Source organism: Arachis stenosperma, chromosome 7, assembly GCF_014773155.1.
Source record: "Arachis stenosperma cultivar V10309 chromosome 7, arast.V10309.gnm1.PFL2, whole genome shotgun sequence".
In the NCBI taxonomy this organism is placed as follows: Eukaryota; Viridiplantae; Streptophyta; class Magnoliopsida; order Fabales; family Fabaceae; genus Arachis; species Arachis stenosperma.
Genome location: NC_080383.1, coordinates 81,902,802 through 81,908,801, shown reverse-complemented (window position 1 = coordinate 81,908,801; position 6,000 = coordinate 81,902,802). Strand labels below are relative to the sequence as shown.

The following is a 6,000-nucleotide window of genomic DNA, read 5'->3' as shown; positions in this document are numbered from 1 at the left end:
CAACTAATTGTGACTTGGATCCATATGGATAAAATAATCCCATATCAACCGTTCCATGAAGATATCAAAACATTAGTTTGATTCCATTCTAATGTCTTCTGGTTGGAGAGGAATTATACCTTGCTAGTAAATTCACATCAAATGATATATTGGGCCGTGTATTATTAGCAAGATACGTTATCGCTCCAATGGAACTAAGATATGGTACTTCAGGACCAAGGATATCCTTCATTTTCTTCTTTAGGACAGAATTGATCCTTTTCCACATCCAAAAACCTTACGATCATTGGGGTACTTAACGGATGTGACTTATACATATAAAATCTCTTCAAAATATTTTCTGTGTATATTGTTTGATGAATAAATATCCCATTTTTTTGTATGCTCGATCTGCAGGTCGAGACAAAACTTAGTCTTTCCAAGATCTTTCATCTCAAACTCTTCTTTTAGAGTTTTATAATTGTTGGAATCTCTTCAGGGGTTCCAATGATATTTAAATCATCAACGTACACAGCAATTATAATGAATCCAGATGCAGATTTCTTTATAAAAACACATGGGCAGATATCATCATTCTTAAATCCGTTTTTAGCCAGATACTCAGTAAGACGATTATACCACATTCGTTTAAATTGCTTTAGACCATATAAAGATCTTTGCAATTTAACTGAGTATAATCCCTGCGAATATTCATTGGATGGTTTAGACATCTTTAGTCATTCAAGGACTTTCATATATATATATATATATATATATATATATATATATATATATATATATATACGATCTAATAAGCCGTATAAGTAGGCTGTTATCACATCCATTATTGCATCTACTACAGGGGAATATGCTTCTTCATAATCTATATGAGGCCTTTGTAAAAAACCTTGTGCCACAAGTCGAGCTTTGTAGCGTACAACTTCATTTTTCTCATTTCGTTTTCTCACAAATACCCATTAGTATCTAACAGGTTTTATATCTTCTGGTGTACGGACTACAGGTCCAAAAACTTCACGTTTTGCAAGTGAGTCTAGCTCAACTTTCATAGCTTCTTCCCATTTCGGCCAATCATTTCTTTGTAGACATTTTTCGACTGATCTTGCCTCAAGATTCTTACTTTCATGCATGATATTTAATGCACATTATATGTAAATATTTCATTGACAATTATCTTATTTCGGTCCTATTTTTCTCCTGTAAAGGCACAATTTATCGAGATCTCGTCATTTTTACAATCTTCTGGTTCTTTAGTGAATGTTAATGGGAGTTTTCAATAATTCTCCGCATCATGGTTTTTCCGGATGACCTAATCGATCATGCCAAGTTATGAATTCATTTGGGCTAGTAAACTTCTGGTTTACAATAGCATGTGATTCAATTGCACTAATTCTAGTATAATACAATCCAAATGAAAGTGAGGGTAACTTTTCTAATATAAACTTTTTATTTGAATAATGAGTTGTGATACATAAGTACTCATGATTTTTCTCATTCATTGTTTCAATATAATATCCATTTCGGCGAATATCTTTAAAACTCAATAAGTTCCTTAAAGATTTAGTAGATAATAGTGTATTATTTATTATGAGTTTTGTTCCTCCGGGAAACAAAATTATAGATCTTCCGGAGCCTTCTATGACATTACCTGAGCCAATAATAGTATTAGCATATTCTTCTTTTGACACAAGATGGGTAAAATATATATATCACTTTTGAGAATAGTGTGCGAACTTGCACTATCCACAAGACATACATCTTCATTATATATCCTCAATATATATCCTTGCCATTTTCTTCAAAGATAAATAATAATAAAATGAGTAGTAATACATGCACAGTCAAATTAAATTCTTGATTGGAATTATTTTTCTAAGAAACACTGTACATAAAAATAATGTCATATACTAAAATTTTATTATTATTATTATTATTATTATTATTATTATTATTATTATTATTATTATTATTATTTTTAAAACTTGACACATTTAACGATTTCAAAATTTTTAAACATAAACATTAATATTTCATTATTTATATACATCATATTTAAAACTTAAATATATAGAAAATAAAACTTAACAATAAGTTTCTTACATTATTTATTTACATGAATACTTAACAATCTTACATATTAAATTATTCCATCATTGATTAAATGACCAATATTTCCTTCTCAATATTCTCAAAGAAATCAGATATATCATAATGAGTGGTGGAATTTTCAGCATCATTTGAAACAAAATTTGTTTCTTTTCCTTTGTCATCCTTTTTCAAAGATGCTTGATAAAGATCGACTAGGTGCCTTGGGGTACGACAGGTACGCGACTAATAGCCCTTTCCACCACAACGGAAATACTTATCCTCTATTGATTTATTTTGCCCAGAGTTTCTTTCTTTATCCCACTTCTGGTGAGATCCTTTCTTATGAACATAATTCTTTTTCCTTCCATAATTTTTCTTATTACTAAAACCTTACCATTTACCTCTTTTGGGGTAATGATTTGCCGTATTTGCTTCAGGAAATGGGGCGGCACCAACTGGGCGCGCTTCATGATTTTTTAAGAGCAACTCATTGTTACATTCAGCAACAAGAAGGCAAGAAATTAGCTCAGAATATTTTTTTAAATCCTTTTTCTCGATACGGTTGCTGTCGGAGCACATTTGAGGCATGGAAGGTTGAGAAAGTTTTTTCCAACATATCATTATCAGTTATATTTTTCCCACATAATTTCATTCGTGAGATGATTTGAAACATTGCTGAATTATATTCATTTATGGATTTAGAATCTTGTGGACGCAAGTGCGTCTATTCATATTGATTTGAGGAAGTATCACCGTCTTTTGATGATTATACCTTCAAGGTTTTTCCACAGATCTGCAGGATCTTTTAATATGAGATATTCATTTTTCAATCATTCGTCAAGATGACGGCGAAGGAAAATCATGGCTTTTGCTTTATCCTTCTGGGATATATTATTTTTAGCCTTAATGGTATCTCTAAGATCTATTGAATCAAGATGGATTTTAACATCTAGTATTCATAATAAATAGTTATTTCCAGATATATTAAGAGCATTAAATTCAAGATGAGAGAGTTTCGATATAATGAAAATTTGTTACCTGAGTCTTACTAAAATTTGATTAGAGTCTCGTGTTGATAACGTGTTATAAAATAAATAAATAAAAAAGATATAATAAATATAAAATAAAAAAATATAAATAAAAGACTCTAGTATTAATATTCACTAATATAATTATCTCACTATAATAATAGAAATAACTTATTTATTCATTAATATTATATATATTGCAACTTAAGAACTTAAAAAAAATAAAAAATTACAAAAAAAATATTTTATTATTACTATACATTTATTTCAAATTGATACTTTCTTTATTTATATATACAAATGATCATTAGTTTTCAACTTTCATTAAATTCATCTTTTTTTAAGAATTAACATCCACGTACGTGATGATTCTTATCACAACATGAATAACATTTATCTGCGTAAAACTATTTATCAATCCATATTAAAATTAATTTCTGAATTTTATCCCCGAAAAAAAAAAAAAGGATAAAGTCTAAACTCTAAAGTCTCAATCCAATTTATTGTCAACCCAAATTACGGAGTGGCCCATACGAGTATTAGGGTTCCGCATTTCACGAAAGGCAGCCCTATAAATTCGACAAACGAGGGTTTTACATCATTACCATCAGGTTTCTGAACCTGTGAAATCCGCCATTGTTCCTGGAAAACGTGAGAACCTTCGTCAGCCAACATGAGAGCTAAGGTAAAACCTTTCTTTCGATTTCAGTTTTGGAGTTTTGATGGATTTTGTGTAATTTTTTTCCCGAAAAAATTGTTTGTATTTAGTGTTTTTAACTCTTTCAGTTTTAGTTTGGTTAAAGGATCGGAGGTCGATTGGGATTTTAAAATCTTGTAAAAAAGTTATTATCTTTGTTAATGGATGAGTTACAGATGAACTCGTTATGAAACCTGGAATGATAATACGATGTTTGCTTTATTTAGTTGTTTGTTTTTGATCTGGAAAAGTAAATTATATCCTTTTTTTTTCTTGTTTATGGGTATTATATTTCGATTTTTTTTCTTTATAAATCATTGCTTTTCGGAATTGATTCTTGAACACAATATTCGTGTATTATGAACTTTATTTATTCTTGAAGTGTCATTGTCATCTGATTTGTTTTAAAAGATTTATCTAGACCTGCCAGACAAATTTGAGAAAAAATTTCTTTTGAGAAAATATGTGGAAAACCAATGCGTTAATTTAGAATTTTCGTAGATGTGATTGAACGTTGTTCACTTTGAGATGCCAGTGGAGGTGTTTGATTTTTATTGGTTATGTTAGCATTAACTCCTGTTGGTTATGGTTAGGCATTTAGGCTTGATTTTTAGGTTCTGTACTGTGCTTGTAATGTGCTAGCATGCTGATTATTGTTTCAGTTTTTGACTGTCTTCAAGCTGAAAATGGATGTGATTTCTTAACATGCATTAAAAGATATATTTTTGTATCTTTAGTAAACACCCAAATTGGTCCCAACAAATTTTTATTATTCTAGAAGTCCTTGAGATGGATTGGTCCCGTTAAGAGGACTAAATTATCCTTTAATGATATTTTTCGAGACCTACTTGTCTTGTAAGAAAATTTGTTAGGAACTTATTTGTCTATCACGTATGTTAAAAATATTATTGAAAGTGATGGAAGGACCAATCTTTCGTATCTGGAATTTGTTGGGACCAATTTTGGTGTTCACTCTTTGTATCGCACTTGTGTGAAATTCGAAATTTTCATTGTAAATAATTGAGATAATTTAAGGTATATTCTTATTTGTTCTCTGATGCCAACTTGCTGGTAGTCTCTATTTGTTTTGCACTTGATTGAATTGTCATTGTGGAGCGTTTTGTTAACTGTTAAGTAAATTGAGCTGCATTAATGTTATTGTTGAGCTTAATGATTGGCATGTAACTTAAGAGTACAGAAAATTGGGCCTGTTGCCAAGGCTAAAGATGAAACCTGATAACTATTATTATCATGTGTCCTTACTCCTTAGTTTGTGTTTTTGCATTTCTTGTAGTCTAACAAAATGTTTTTATTCACCAGTGGAAGAAGAAGCGCATGAGGAGATTGAAGAGGAAGCGCCGAAAGATGAGACAGAGATCTAAGTAGAGGCTTGTATTCCGAATGAGACTAGCTTCTTCCACCTGATGTAAGACTGGCCTCTGGTCTTCTAAGGCTGTTATGCATAGGGGAAGGGGGTTCTCTCTAGACTTTTAGTTTAGCAGTATTGAAATTAAAGACTTATTATGAGTGTGTTTAGCTGTAATTCTGACAGTTTTTGGTATTAAAACATGTACTGAGAACTTGTTTTTCTATATTTATTGGTATCTGAATGACTTATATTAGTATTTCTATTTCTCTAAGTTGCATGAAGATCTATTTATTTTCTTCTTTGTGCTAGGCTTGGTATTTTTTTGCCATCATTTTCATTTTGAACATAAGGATGGAAGCTGCAACTGCCACCATGCTTATTGCAAGCCTCCTGAAGCTTCAACCTGCTGCGCCACACTGGTGCCTGCAGGCTCACCTCTATTGTCAATCATTTTTTTACCCCCTCCTTTTACATCTTCAATTCTCATGGCTGTTTCCCAATTCTACCTGTCCATTTTTTTTACATTCTCATGGTTGGTTGAATAGGGATAGTGAAAAAGAAGAAAGATGTGGATGTTATTTGTGGAGTTCTATAATTAAGCTTTTCAATATTGAAGTCAAGCTCAACGAAAATGCTAGACTTGGGAGGGGTAACGATCTGACAAGCAATAGTGGTGCCATGGTGTCACTGAAAAGAGGGATGAAAAGTGGAAGATAACACGTGCCGTGGTCTTGCACAAGTGAACATGAAAACAAACACATATGAGCAAAGATGCTTTAAGTGATGTTTTATTGAAATTTTGGCTGAAAAACCTAATGAGA

General features: G+C 31.3%; 1 long non-coding RNA gene across 1 annotated transcript; it reads left to right on the top strand.

The window, feature by feature from the left end:
• The first annotated feature begins 3,573 nt into the window (after positions 1-3,573).
• Positions 3,574-5,435, top strand: LOC130940555 (uncharacterized). The gene is made up of 2 exons (XR_009070334.1): positions 3,574-3,798; positions 5,131-5,435. It is a non-coding gene; the product is annotated as an uncharacterized LOC130940555 (long non-coding RNA).
• The last annotated feature ends 565 nt before the right edge of the window (positions 5,436-6,000 follow it).